We start from the raw sequence: 16,254 nt of genomic DNA, 5'->3' as shown, positions 1-16,254 counted from the left end.
AGTTTCAGGCTTTTTTTTTAATATATTTTTATTTTTAGTTTATAACACTCAGTTGTTTTTGAGTTCCAAATTTTTTCCCCCTCCCCTCCAAGATGGCATGTAATCCTATATAGTTCTACATATACCTTCACATTAAACTTGTTTGCACAATAGTCAAGTTGTAAAGAAGAATTATAACCAATGGAATGAGCCATGAGAAAGAAGAAACAAAACCAAAAAAGAAAAAAAAGAGAGCAAATAGTTTCCCTCAATCCACATTCAGACTCTGCAGTTCTTTCTCTGGATATGCATAGCTTTTTCCATCATGAGTCTCTTGGAGCCGTCTTAGAACTTTGCATTGCTAAGAAGAGCCAAGTCTATCAAAGTTAGTCATCACAGATACTGTGTATCTGTAATCTTGTATAACGTTCTCCTGGTTCTGCTCCCTTCACTCAGCATCAGATCATGTAAGTCTTTCCAAATTATTATGAAGTCTGTCTGCTCCTCATTTCTTATAGCACAATAGTATTCCATTACATTCATATACCACAACTTGTTTATCCATTCCCCAATTGATGGGTATCTCCTTGATTTCCAGTTCTTTGCCACCACAAAAAGAACTACTATAAATATTTTTTGTACATACGGGTCCTTTTCCCACTTGTATGATCTCTTTGGGATAGAGCCCTAGAAGTTGCTTTCAGGCTTTTTGTCAATAAGAAAGAGTGTGTGTGTGTGTTTTTTACATATGTGTATTGTATATATTACACACACACACACATACACACACACACACACATATATATATTTAGGTTCTAGCTTTTATTTTTGACGTAATACTTTTTACATTCATTGTTTTATTCTCCCTCCTTCCAGTCCCCCATTGAGAAGGCAAAGCAATATGATACTCTTTATGTGTGTGAAGTCATGCAAAACATATTGCCAAAATAGCCACATCAGCAAGTATATCTCTTTTTTTAAATATACTTATTTATTTTTAGTTTTTATCATTCACTTTTATAAGATTTGAGGTTCTAAATTTTCTCCCCTCCCCAAAAAGGGTATGTTATCTGATGTAGGTTATACATATACAACCATATTAAACATGTCCACATTAGTCATGTGGTAAAAGAAGAATCAGAACAAAAGGGAAAAACCACAAGAAAGAGAAAGAGAGGAAATAGTTTGCTTCGATCTGCATTCAGACCCTATAGTTCTCTGTCCAGGTGTGGATAGCATTTTCCATCATTAGCATGTATATCTTAGGTGTACCTCCTGTTCTCTAGGTACTCTGCTAGGCTCTGGAAATAGAAGGACAAGAAGGAAACATCCCTATTGGTGAGGTGTTTGATAACATTCTAATTAAGTAACTTAGCAAAAACATTAACACCCTGTGCCTCCCCCCCCCCCCGCCCCCTTTTCACAGATTTGGAAGCTGACCCTTAGCTTTGAAGTATCTTGTTCAAAGTTGTATATCTGGTAAGTGGAAGAACTAGTATTTGAACTCTAGTTTTCTTTAATTCAATGTCCTTTCTACTGGAGGCCTCTCTAGTCTGTGTATAAATAGGGACTTGGTAGATACTGTGTATAATGGTGATAATAAATTATAATAAATCGGTGTTGGAGAATGCTATGGGAGGAGGGAGCCAACTTAGGAGTGGAGTGAATTAGAAGTTGTCAGTATTTTCTTTTTCTAATTACATGTAAAGATAGTTTTCAACTTCAACTCAAAATTTTAAGTTCCAAATTTTTCTCCCTCCCCCCTTCCCCAAGAAAGCAAGCAGCCTGTTACAGATTATACACATACAGTCATGTTAAACATATTTCCACAGTAGTCATCTTGTGAAAGAAGAATCAGAACAAAAGGGGAAAACCACTAGAAAGAAAAAAAAGTGAAAATAGTATGCTTTGATCTGCATTGGCTGCATAGTTCTTTCTCTGTATATGGTTAGCATTTTCCATCACAAGTCTTTTGGCATTGTCTTAGATCATTGTATTGCTGAAGAGAACTAAGTATTATAGCTAATCATTGCACAATGTTGCTGTTACTGTGTACAATATTCTCCTAGCCCTGCTCACTTCACTCAGCATCAGTTCATGTAAGTCTTTCCAGGTTTTTCTGAAATCAGCCTGCTCCTCATTTCTCATAGCACGATAGAATTCCACATTCATATACCACAACTTGTTCAGCCATTCCCCAATGACGGGCATCCCTCAATTTCCAGTTCTTGGCCACAAAAAGAACTGCTATAAATATTTTTGTACATGTGGGTCCTTTTCCCACTTTTGTGATCTCTTTGGGATACAGACCTAGTAGTGATATTTCAACATTTTCTTCCACTTCTGCAGAGGGAGAGGGGAAGGAGAGTGAGGGTATTTTGGTTTGCTTTTCCATCACACCACTCCCAGTATCCCTCTTAGCCTCCTAAACTTTGGACCACGCACAGGGTTTTAGAGTTAGAAGTTCTTATAGACACATTTCCTTGGGTCTTTGAAGTCTTTCTACTGAATTGTCATTTGCATGTCAAAACATATCATTTTTATTCAGAATTCATATTAATTGAACCAGGACTGGTTTTACTTTGTACCCAGTTACATTTGAAGAAAGGCTTAACTGAACCGATTACTGTTGGAGCAAGATTGCATGGAAAATAAATGCCTACATCAAAGCACTTTGTAAACACTGATTCCCAAACCGAGGAAGCATTAACCAGTAGTACTTGGCTAGTTAAGTTATAATTATAAATGTTTAAATGGCGTTTCTTTTAGCCTTTATAGTTTAAACATTCCACTAATTCAGATGGCCCCCAGTAACTGAATCATCAAAGAAATTTTACTTCACACACATACACAAAACCACCATGTAAATTATGTCCTTCATATTTGAAAATAATGCTTCTGTTTTATCTAGATGTGTCCCTAAAAGACAGATTATTTGGTCCTTGTCATCATCCAGACTGACTTGCCTTGCTCTCTGCCACACCCCTTCTATGGTAAAGGCTGATTGATCCTTATTAAAATGGAACCATTCCATATATTTAAATCCCTCTGTGCCAGATGGAGGCATAATCTGGGGCAATTCCCTACCATTTGTCAGTACCACTCATGAATGCCATTGTCTCTCTCATCTCAAGTCATGATTCATTATAGTGCCCTTAGTTGCTTGTGGCATCTTGCCCAGGCATCCAGTCTGTTGCAAAAAGCATTATTTCTGTGCTTCTCTCCTGGCTGCCCTGTGAAGCCATCTATGACATCCTGGCCCAGTCATAAATGCTAGTCCTAGGATCATAAATAAAGTGGCATTGCCAGCTGCTCTCTAGGCTTTTAGTTGGGTGTTTGATGTGCAGTTGATGCTACCATGCTTGATAGCTTTCGGGAAGACAGAACGAGCAAGGTTTTTACAATTTTATTCCCTCTCAGTAAACAGCTTTATTGGGGTATTTGTTTCCCACAGGCAGCTGGGTAGCATGGTGGATAGAGTACCAGACCTGTAGTTAGACTACACTTCAAATCCTGCCTCTAGCTAAGGTGGGTGATCCTAGGCAAATTACTTTACCTCTCTGCCTCAGTTTCCTCATCTGTAAAGGGGTATAATAACCCCTCTTCCCAGGGTTCTTGAGGATAAAATGAGATAATTTTTCTGAAGTACTTTGCACACTTTAAAGCATTCTATAAATAGTAGCTGCTATTATTGTTATGGGTACTTGGGGGAGCTGGATCTCAGCAGAGTAGTAGGTCATTTAACTTATCTCCAAGCTCAACCCCAGGATAGTCCTGTGAATTTGGAGGTCTTTGGGGAGAAGGAGGAGAGAAGACGAACCAAGTTCTGAATCCTTGAAAGGTGGGAGAATCTCACCAAGGATGACAGAAATGAGGCTTCAGCTCCTGGGCTTCTCACTGGTGGGAGCTCTCCCTACCTAACCCAACCCAAATCCAGTCTGTGAAGATTCATATGCCAAATGTCTCCCCACTCCACTCTTGGCCTCTGAGAGAACATATACTTTCTCCACCTCTTTCTACTTCTAGCTAGAACCTGAGGGCTCCACACAGTGTCTCTGTGACTTCTCTGTTGTTAACTGCTTGAAGGCACAGGGTGTCTTGCTGCTTGGATTTATATCCCCCATGCTTGTGTCTATCACATAGAAGCCCATAATGTATGCCACTTGGTTCATTCATTCATCTGACCAAAATGGTTGAGCTAGATAGTATGAATGTGAAAGGAGAGGCCTCTGAGTGACAGCTGCAGAGGGAGGGTCTACAAAGCATGGAGTAGACCCATCCCTTCCAGCGTCAATATAGGCAGGGATCGGGAGTGATGGAGGAGCGAAAGAGCATAAATGGCCTTGGAGAAGGGGTCCAGAGATGCAGTACCTTCCAGAGAGAGGCACATTTCTTCCAATGCAAACATTGTGGGGGGAAAAAGAGTGGAGAAAGGGAGGGGAGATGCCAAAGGCATACTGAAGAGGGAGGGCAGAAGAGGAAAGGGGAAGAGTCTCAGGAAAGATAGCCAGGAAGGACATTTTCACTGGAGCAGCTGGCAACCAAATCAAAGAGATTAGACCTCGAACACATCTGATAGGTTCTTTGGAGGATTTATGGGAGAGCATAGATGAGAATTGTAAAAGATGAGAAGACAATTGGGTTATAGTCTGCAACAGTGGACAGAACATCGGTACCAATCAGATTACAAGTCTTTATCGAAGGGTCCAGGTAAGCAGAATATTTTAAAGTTCTATTTCATTCATTCCACAAATGTTCTGGCCCCCCCCCCCACCCCATACTGTGTGAGGTTTAATCTAATGGTACTTGGTTTTAGTGAGCTCACAGGAATTCAGCGTGCCTGATAGTCCCTGGTGTCCCAATGCATCTTCATGTATCACAAAACTTTGAGATGAATTATACAAAATTGCATCAATAAGGTGAATTTAAGCGTAGCATCAAAGTATCTGTAGTCCATGGGTCCCACCTATTATAAACCTCCTTGGATTTGGGTTCATATTATTAGAATTTTTAATGATAATTGTCCTGGTTCATTTGGTCTCCATTTAGTTTGAAACTGAAAATTGTTGAAGTCAATTCAAATTTAAAACATTCGGTTTCTCATCTTACTGGCAGACCCAGCCACCCCCCAAAAATAGCATTGAAAAAGTAAAACGAATGAGAAAGTATTTTTAAGTGTCAAGCTCAGCACTGAAGTTACAAATAGAAAAAGCAAGACTGTCATCACCCTCAAGGAGTTCGCATTCTAACAGTTGAAGATAATATACAGGAGAGTGGCAGCCAAGGAGGGATGCTTTGGTCTGAGAAGTCAGTGATGATAAGGGGAGCCATAGGGCAATTGGTTGACAATAGAATTTATATGGTACTTTAAGGTTTATAGAGTGCTTTATGTTGTTTCATTAACGTCAGACTTAATGACCCCAACTGGGGTTATCTTGATAAAGATAATGGAGTGGCTTGCCATTTCCCTCTCCAGCTCATTTTACAGATGAGGAAGCTGAGGCAAACAAGGTTAAGTGACTTGCCCAGGGTCACACAGCTAGTAAGTGTCTGAGGCCGGATTTAAACTCAAGAAGATGAGTCTTCTTAACTCCAGGCTTGGTACTCTATCCACTTCACCACCTAGCTGCTCTTAGTGCTTTCTATGTGATCTTGTTTGATTCTGACATGCTCTTCTAGGAATGGTAGTGTGGATTGAAAACCAATAATAAAGTAAGAGAAAAATATTATCAGCGCATGTTCCCAAGTGGGTAGAACCTCAATCTTTCCCCACTTCCTGCCTCCTTTCCCCTTCCTTTCAGTACTTTTGGAAATAAGCTCCTTTAGTACTCATATCTCCACAAGGGGAGCAAGATGCAGGCAAAGCCTCAGTGGCTTTCCTGTTTTCTTAGCTGGGTCTGGGCTTGGTCTGACTTGAATGAAGAGCTGAGTCTTGTCTAACTACTGCCATTCCAGTTAACTCAAGAGTATGCAGTTATAATTGGCCAACTTTTCAAGCGTCAGGATGTTTCGTTGCTTCATCTCAAACCCAAATAAGTTAAAAACAAACTGCTGCCACTGTTTCTTCTCAGAAGGCTGTAATGGCCACATCACATGACAGGCCACATCACATGACAGATGAGGAAATTGGGGCCTACAGAGATTGTGACTTGCCTAAAGTACACGAGCAGTGATCAGAGGTGGAATTCGAACTTGGATCCCATGACTCTAGGTCAGAAGTTGTTAACTTTTTTTGTGTCCTCGCAGCCTACGGACCCCTTCTGAAAATCATGTTTCTAAATGCATAAATTAAATAAGATTACAAAGGAAACCAATTCTATTGAAATACCATTATCAAAATATTTTTAGGTTCACAGATCCCTTATTAAAAAGCCTCAACTGCTCTAGAGCCTGGTTTGTTGGTTTTTTTTTCCATTGTAGCAGAAAGCTCCCCACACTGTTCCCCAGTTTAAAAAAATTGCAATCCTTATAAATTATATCACACAAGCATAGTGATGTCATTTTGGTCCTCTTCAAGAACGAAGGACAACAACCAACCATGTACATGTTCAGGCTAGGGGTATGTGTCATTTAATATCTTAAGTTACATATAGGATCATTATAGAAAAATTGTCCCAGATATATAGGTGTCATGTAAGTGGATAGCACATCCATAATAAAGTTGTGGGTCCGGGGGGTGGGGCAGGGAGGGAAGGAAGGAGAGAGTATAAGGGGAGGGAGGGAAAGAGAGGAGAGAGATTGCATTTATTAAGTGCCTGTTATATGTTAGGCACTGTGCCTAATGACAAGAAAACAAGACAATCCTTCCTTAAAGGAGCTTACATTCTAAGATGGAAAGATGAAATATCAAAGGGGTCATATACAAGCATATAGTGCATACTACCACTTAATAGCGTTACATGCTGTATACTCTACCATTGGGCATTGGCTGGTTCCACACATAACTTCCTCGCCCATTAACTCTGAAACATCCTGAGTTAGTCTGGCTACTGGTCAGATAGCCCTGGCTGTCTTGTAATCACCTGTTGGCCCAGTCTTCTTGCAGGCCATCTTTGTGTTCATGAATGGGGTTCTCTATAGTCCCCAAGCAAGGTTCTGTACGTGGCTTCAGTTCCCCAGACAACTGGAGTCTCAGGAAAGAAAAAAAAATCACCCTTAGCCTGGAGTAGTATTACCAGGCTTCCCCAATAGCTAGGGGAGTACCAGCATATATCTTAGTCTTAATCCATATTTTCCCCCTTATAAGCCATTATTTAGTGTCAACAAACCATCTCTGATGGATGCCCAGGTCCTTCATAGAGAATCCTCTTTCTGAAGTAGCCCTTGTTTTGTGTTGACTCCAACCACAAATACTGCTGTTCTTATTGCTATTAATCATCCCTCATGGTCGTCAAAGCCACATGGGGCCTTTACTTCCTCCATCTCCTTCCATGCCTTTCACCCTTGATGCCAAGGGCACATTTCATGGGGATCGCTGTGCTTCGGGCCCAGGCATTAGGGGAAATGTCATTTCGTTCATCTCTCCATCCCCTTCCAGGTCTGTTTCAGAACACCAAACAGAAGTTTTCCCAACTTGATTCTGCTGAAATTGAAAGTACTACATCTTCATACAAGAATGACAAGTGGTGATTTGTACATTATAATGTCTCTTAAAAAAAATGAAAATTCACCTTGATGATTCTGTCTTGTAGAAGTAAGAAATGTTAAGAGCAGGAAGAGATCATTGAATCCAGTGCTTCCTTTTACAGATGAGGAATGTGAGCAGGAACTAAAACCTAGGCATCCTCATGCCCAGCCTGGAGCTATTTCTAGCCTCAATCTCTTTTCACCTCTAACGTTTACTCTTTACCAATGACATTTAAAATCCACTTATATTGTCTAAACATCCAGCATGATTTCATCATGTTTAATTTCTGCCCTACGGCCCACCAGTGCCAGCTAGTGGTCTTTTCACAAATAATTACATTTCTTACCATATTTGTAAATGTCGTCAACATTCAAACTGTGAAATATTTATTTCAGCTTTTCCCTCTGTTAGGAATGCATTTCTGGACGAGCAGAGGGTCTTTCTTCCTCCCAGGGTAGCCTTTATTAGCAGTGGGGATGGTTAGAGAGACTTTGGAGCCCAACTGATAAGGGGATGGAGTCCATCTCGTTGAGTATTTCTTTGTTAGGCTTTGATAAAGTATTAGTGAATGAGAACTGACATTTAGACTGCAGTTTCAGCTTTACAAATTGCTTTATGTAGGTTCTCTCCTATGATCAATCTTCGCAATTCTGTGAGGCAGGTGTTGGTTTTTTTTAATTCTTTAGTTTTCTTTTTTAAATTTTATTTAATTTATTTAATATATTTAGTTTTCAGCATTGATTTTCACAAGAGTTTGAATTACAAATTTTCTCCCTATTTCTACCCTCCCCCCACTCCAAGATGGCGTATATTCTGGTTGTCCCGTTCCACAGTCAGCCCTCCCTTCTGTCATCCCAGTCCCCTCCCATCCCCTTTTCCCTTCCTTTCTTGTAGGGCAAGATAAATTTCTATGCCCCATTGCCTGTGTATCTTATTTTCTAGTTGCATGCAAAAACTTTTTTTTTAACTTTTGAACATCTGTTTTTAAAACTTTGAGTTCCAAATTCTCTCCCCTCTTCCTTTCCCACCCACCCTCCCTAAGAAGTCAAGCAATTCAACATAGGCCACATGCGTATCATTATGTATAACCCTTCCACAATACTCATATTTTGCTCCTTCCTAACCTATCCCCCTTTATCCAATTTTCTCCCTTGACCCTGTCCCTTTTTGAAAGTGTTTGTTTTTGATTACCTCCACCCCCATCTGCCCTCCCTTCTATCATCCCCCCTTTTTTATCTTCTTCCTCCTTCTTTCCTGTGGGGTAAGATACCCAATTGAGTGTGTATGGTATTCCCTCCTCAGGTCAAATTTGATGAGAGCAAGATTCACTCATTCCCCTTCACAAGGCAGGTGCTGTTTTAAGCAGTTAGATGGTACCTGAGTTCAAATCTGACCTCAGATGATTAATAACTGACTTTGGGCAATTCGCTTCACCACTCTTTGCCTCAGTTTCTTCATCTGTTAAACCGAGATAATGACAGCACTACCTCCCAGGGTTGTTGTGAGGATCAGATGATATAACATTTGTAAGGTACTTAGCACATTGTCTGGCATGTAGTAAATACTGTATAAATGTTTGCTATTGTTGTTATTTTAAAGATAGAGAAATGGAGGCTGAGACATCACAGGGTTTGCTCAGGGTCACGTGGTGAGTGTTTGAAGTAGGATTTGAATTTGAGCCTTCTTGACCCCAAGTGCCTACTGTGTGCCAGCACTGTGCTAAGAAGATCTCAAGGAGCTCACGGTCTAAGTCCAAGACTATTTATATATTACATAAATATACTATATTTTATATAATTATAAAAATACATAAATTATATAAAATACAATTATAATTTATATTGCATATATTATATTTATAAACATATATTTAATATCGTGTCTTTACTAGTTTTTTATAGGTCTGGGCCCCCATACGGCTCACCAACATTCATTTATTCCTTCATCCATGTATTCAGCAACATTCAAAAAATTATTTTGTATGCGTTTGCCATATGAACAGTATGTTCTTTGATGAAGAGCAGCTTTTAAAGCTGTGATGTATTCCACCCATTCTAAAGCTTTTGTCAACAATAAGCACAGTGTGATCTAGTATTATCAGTCCCTTTCAGGCATATAAAGGGTATAGACTGGGTATAGACTTTTGTTTGCAAAAGCTTTTCTGTTACATTGATCACAGATATCTTCAAGGTGTGTGTAGATTACTCTCATAAAAAAAATGTGTAGAGGTAGGAAAGGGAGGGAATAAGCATTTATATAGCACCTACTGTATACCAGGTATGGTGCTAAGTACTTTTCACAAATATCTCATTTGATGGGACAATAGATTATGGTTTTTTAATTACTGATATTTTCTTGGTCACTGTTGTTAAGAGTAAGATCCAAGATTTTTTTTCCCACACATCTGCTGTCTTTTCCTCTTTCAAACACCCTGAGAAATGATCCCTCAACCTTCTCCCAATTGTGTTGCCTCCTGCCTCCCCATTTACTTAGTTTAACATAGCTGCTCTTTTCATGTTTGTTTTTTGAAGCAAAATTTTTTCTTCCTCATAGAGCACATTCTGGGACTGCAATGTTAGAATCTCAATATGGAGGCTCCACAGTCCTTGATGGCAAAAAGAATTTATTATAAAGGTCTTTGTAGATCTTTTCCATTTTTTGGTCATTCCTGTCCTACTTTGTCTTACCCTTAACTGACCCAGAACTGCTTATTTGCATCTCTTGCCAAACTCTTTAATATGATTTTCCCTCCATAGCTTGTTGTTGTTTGATGAGATGACACTGCTGATGATTTTCCATCATCCTCTGAAGAATTTTACAAACAAATTTCTATTTATATTTTTATATATAAATATGTGTATATACATGTGTGTATATATACATATATGTATATGTGTATGTGTATCCACACACAGACACACACATGTATAATGCCAGTCTTGCCCTTAATTACTTACTGTAGCTCTCTCCTTGGCAAAGGAGATCAGCACTCATAGGCTGAAGTGGTCTCTAGACTTCTTCGGTAGTGTCTGGGTTAGCGCAGGAGACCGCTTTTGTTCTCCTTGTGATCACAATTGAGTTACAGGGAGTTGAGCTTCTTTAGGAAATGGTCATAATCTATAACAATTCCCATTCTCCCATCTATCTTACACTTTTTAATGTAAATGACTTGCTTAAACAGGTCGGGTTGGAGTTGTTTTAATTCCATACCATGTATTTTTCTCATTGTTATTATTCCTTCTGGTTGTGTGTGAGTCCTGATCTTTTCTCTAAGTTAGCTGTCTGATTATACACAGCTGATTTGGAAGTGACTTCCACATTAGTAATGAGTGATTTCATTTTTATCAGTATATAATCAATCGGGCAGCTAAGTTGTACAGTGGATAGAGCGCCAGGTCTTGAATCTGGAAGACTTCTCTTCCTGAGTTCAAATCTGGCCTTAAGACACTAGATGTGTGACTCTGGACAAATCACTTAACCCTGTTTGTCTCAGTTTCCTTATCTGGAAAATGAAATGGAGAAGGAAATGGCAACCCTTCTACTTGGCTGCATTGTCTTTTTGTCTTCTGTAGCCAGAATGGACTTTGTTTTCTTTGAATGACTCAGCTCGCCTCGTTGAGCTTCCCTGGACGCTGGGGCTTGCTCTTCCGGGGCAGGACCAGAGCTTCCTGTGTGATGAGTCGTGGCGCTGGCTGAGGGGAGGTGTGTTAACGTGGTCTACGCTGGGGGAGGGGCCAAGTCAAGAACCAACCGGCCCTGGTCGTTCAGGCGGCGCTTGATGATGTCAAAAACTCTATAAGAGGGGAGAGGACAGCTTGAAGATCCTCCTTTCCTTTTCCGGTTGGAGCCAGAGACGCCTACAGCCAAAGCTGAGCTGCCGGTAGCAGAGCTGGCTAGAGGCTAGTGGGTAATCTTCTTACCGTAGAGGGGAAGCATGTATATGATTTTGCCTTATACCATCTCGCTTCTCTGTGGCCTCCTGGTTACCCTTATAAGGCGGACTTATTGGGCCTGGAAGCTTTTGATGAAAATATCAAAATGGGGACGCTGGTTTGTGGGCTTGTTATTGTGGAGTGTAAATACATGCTTTAGTTCTCCTGCCTTCTGCCTAGAGAATTCCTTATATCCTGCGGTTCCGGACCTTTTAGGAACATATGAGATTCTCTTTGAAATCATAAATTCTGCCTTCCTAATATATTTGGCGACGAGGTGGATGGGATCGCTAGATATAAGATCTCTGTTCAGAAGCAGAAGAACTTCAGAGGAAGAGATGAATATCCCAGGGTGGGAGGATCCATTTTATTCCTCCTTAGCAAAGGAATTGGCTAAAAAAGCCGGACCCTGTGAAAACTGGGAACCAAGGCTACAGAGAGGAGATCCTAAGGATTTGGAAAGGTGTTTACAAGAGGTTGGGATTCAGTCAGGGGCATCACTATCTAGGCAAAGCTGGATAGTGTTATCAGCCTACCGGCTAGTATATGAAAGATTGAGATTAAGTGAAAGAGATGGGGGCACTCCTACCCCACAGCAAGAAGGGGAATCTCAGATAGCAGGAGAAAAATTGCTGCTCAAGAACCCACTGACTCAGATGAGAACTTTTCTATTAATGTGGCTAGGAGCAACAGGAGGCCAAATAAGCCAAGAGTGCATCCCAACTCAGCCCAGACTAAGCCTGACTGCCTGCTTTGTCCTTGCCATGGTGGCAGGGGAAGCGAGTGGGGGGAAAATGAGACAATGTTAGGGGCTGAGACAGAAAACGCTACTAGGGTTCAGGACATCCCTCGCACAGAGAATGGGAGATGGTTAAATACTCAGACAAGCGTTCGTCCCGTAGAGAGGAGGAGGACAGAAACCAGAGGTGGCAATTTAGTTACGAGGGAATTTCAGGAAGATTTCTCACCACAAGAGGTCACAGATATTTTGAGTAGATTCAGCCAAAGAGTAGGAGAACCATTAATATCTTGGATGGTAAGGCTCAGTGATCAAGGGGCAGGTGGAATATTAGTAGATAAGAGGGACTGTATGAGATTCATAGGTATCAGCCACGATCCTCTAGTTCAGCAAGCTTTTAGGGAACATCATCAGCGAGGAGATGATGCTAGCAGGACTACTCTGTTGGCATTAGCTGCTGCGGGATGCAATAAGAGATATACTAATGATTCTATGTGGCCCACTGAGCACAGACCCTGGTATTCACTTAAAGATTGTATCATGAAACTAAAGGAGGAGGTAATGAAGACTGCTATTATGACAGGAACTGCAGACAAATATTACAATGATCCCATAGGAATCCCTTATAGGAATTTAATAATTAGGACAGCTCCCCCTGCTTATAAACAACTAATTTTGAATCTGTTACTTGGGGAAGTAGGGAGCCATCTTACAGAGGTAATAAATAAGATTTTACAGTTACATGATTTAGGAGACTGGGGAAGGGATAGATCTCGAGAGAGAAGGGTGAATAGCCAGCAAACTTGGTGCCAAAATGGAGTGACAAGAAAAGAAATGTTCACTGCTCTATTGAGAGCAGGGGTAGGTTTTGAAATGATAGATGGCATCCCAACCAATGAATTGTACAGAATGTACCGAGATAAAGGACTCGATAACAGGAGAGATAGGGAAATAAGAACTGCTCCTGCAAATGCTACAGATGGTGAACCTTCATACCCAAGTGAATCACATGCTAGGGAATACTAGGAAACAGGCCAGGCCCCAGCCCAAATTAAGGAAATACATAATCTGGATTGCAGACCTCACATTAACTTGACCATATATTGGAAAAATGGGTCAAGTACAGTAACTAGGGCATTAATAGACACTGGGGCCGAGGCCACCCTTATCTATGGGAATCCAGACAAATTCAGCCATGGAACTCCTATTACCATCACAGGACTAGGAGGGACTGAAATATCAGCCAGACAAGTTAAATTGATGATGAAAATTGGACAGTTGCCCAAGAAAGAATATAGTGTGGTTATTGTGCCTGTTCCTGAATACATCATTGGAATAGACATTTTGAAGGGTATGACCTTAAATTTACCTGAAGGGAAATACCAATTTGCTGTGAGGAAAATAGGCATTAATGCAGTCTTAGTGGGGAAAATCAAGATGGATCCAATCACTTTGCCCGAACCTTCTGAAGTAATTACTTTGAGGCAATATCGTGTGCCAGGTGGGCAAGATGAAATTGCCAACACTATAAGAGAATGTGTTGAGGCAGGAGTGTTAGTCCCTACAACTACTCAATAGAACAACCCTGTCTGGCCAGTCCGAAAGTCAGATGGGACATGGAAGATGACAGTAGATTATAGACAGCTGAACAAAGTGACTCCTCCCTTGTATGCTGCTGTTCCAGACACGGTTACTTTAATAGAGAGAATACAAAAACATGAAGGGACTTGGTATGCAGTTATTGATTTGGCCAATGCCTTCTTTACGATCCCAATAGACCCCAAGCAATGGAACCAGTTTGCTTTTACTTGGCAAGGCCGACAGTATACATTTACACGCCTGCCACAAGGATATATTCATAGCCCAACTATTTGCCACAGGATTGTAGCTGAGCATTTGGATGAATTAAAGCTACCTGGTGTACAGCTTACACATTACATAGATGACATCATGATACAGGGAAAGAATATAAAAGAAGTGGAGGAGAGTTTAGCATTATTAACTGACCATATGAAAAGCAAAGGATGGGAAATCAGCCCCACAAAGGTTCAGGGGCCAGCTCAAACTGTAAAATTCTTGGGGATACAGTGGAATAGAGGACTGCGAGAAATTCTCCCACAAGCTCGACAAAAAATTCAGGATTTTCCCACCCCTACTAATAAGAAAGAGGCCCAAAAGTTCATAGGGCTATTTGGTTATTGGAGACACCACATCCCACATTTGGGACAGATTTTAAAACCCTTGTATAAAGTCACCAGAAAGAAATATGAATTCGACTGGGGCCTTGAACAAAGTAGAGCTTTTGAGGAAGCAAAGGCTGCTATACAATTAGTTCTGGACTTATGGCCTATGCAAAATGGGCCAGTGGAGTTACAAGTGACTGTACAAGATGACTATGCAAATTGGAGTCTGTGGCAAAAACAACAGAGCCGAAGTGTACCTTTAGGCTTTTGGTCAAGGAAACTGCCCTCATCTGGAGTGCAGTATACACCTTTTGAGAAGCAGCTGTTAGCTGCATATTGGGCTTTAGTAGAAACTGAGCAACTAACCCTGGGTCATGAAGTGATATTAAGGCCTGGAATTCCAATTATGACTTGGGTAATGAGTACCCCAGCTTCTCACAGAATTGGACATGCACAAGAGGCGAGCATAATCAAATGGAAGTGGTATATTCAGAATAGGTCCAGAGCAGGCAAAAGTGGAGTTTCTGCTTTACATGAATCGGTGGTGAACATTGGCACTGAGAGAAATGAAAAACCCATTGAATCTAAGCAACAGATGGTGCCATCCTTAGTGAAATGGAATAATGTGTATGATGGACTAAGTGTAGAACAGAAGAAACATGCTTGGTTTACTGACGGGACAGCAAAATATTTAGGACAGAAGAGACATTGGAAAGCAGTAGCCTATAACCCCTGTACTAGGCGAACTCTGGAAAGTTCTGGGATAGGGGGAAGTAGCCAATATGCTGAACTGATGGCAGTACATCAGGCCATCAGAATGGAGAAGGGAGGACAGTGTCATATATTTACTGATTCATGGGCAGTAGCTAATGGATTAGCTACTTGGATGCCTATATGGAGGAATCAGAATTGGGAGATTCATGGCAAACAAGTTTGGGGTAAAGAGTTATGGGAAAATATATGGGACATGTCTTTGGTTACGGATTTGTCAGTTTTTCATGTTGATGCTCACGCGACCCTGACCACACCAGAGCGTGAGTACAATGCACACGCGGATCGACTAGCAAAGATTGCCACTGAATGTATTGTCCCTACTCCAACTCCAACTGATGACTCAGCCTTAGCAAGATGGGTCCACCAGACCGCCGGCCATTTAGGGGTCCAGGCCACCCACCGATGGGCACAGGATCGGGGTATCAGTATCTCTCATGCATTGTTAAAACAAATAACAGAGGGGTGTTGTATATGTCAATTAGAAAAAGAACAAACTCTTCCTAGGATAGTAACTGGAGAAATAGCAAGGGGAAAAGTTCCAGCCCAAATTTGGCAGATAGATTATATTGGCCCACTACCCCAGGATAAAGGATGTAAATATGTATGTACGTGTGTTGACACCTATTCAGGTGTACTAGTGGCTTGTCCTTATAAGGACGCAACTCAGAAAAACACCTGTAAAACCCTAGATATTGTAAGTTTATACTATGGAACCCCAATGCAGATTCAAAGTGACAATGGGTCACATTTCAAGGGCAAAGAAGTGAAAAGATATTGTGTGTTGAACAATATAGAATGGATATATCATATTCCATATTACCCACAAGCATCTGGGCTGATTGAAAGAATGAATGGATTGTTGAAAGAACAGCTGAGAAAATTAAGCTCTAATAATTCATATCGACATTGGAAGGATAATTTGTCTATTGCCTTACGTAATTTGAATAATAGGCCCTTAGGGGGGAGTACACCTCTAGCCAGAATGATGACCCCAGATTTGCAGATTAGAGAACAGCAAAC

The sequence above is a fragment of the Trichosurus vulpecula genome, chromosome 5, assembly GCF_011100635.1.
Source record: "Trichosurus vulpecula isolate mTriVul1 chromosome 5, mTriVul1.pri, whole genome shotgun sequence".
In the NCBI taxonomy this organism is placed as follows: Eukaryota; Metazoa; Chordata; class Mammalia; order Diprotodontia; family Phalangeridae; genus Trichosurus; species Trichosurus vulpecula.
The sequence above is the reverse complement of the archived record's forward strand: the minus strand, read 5'-3'. Positions refer to the sequence as shown.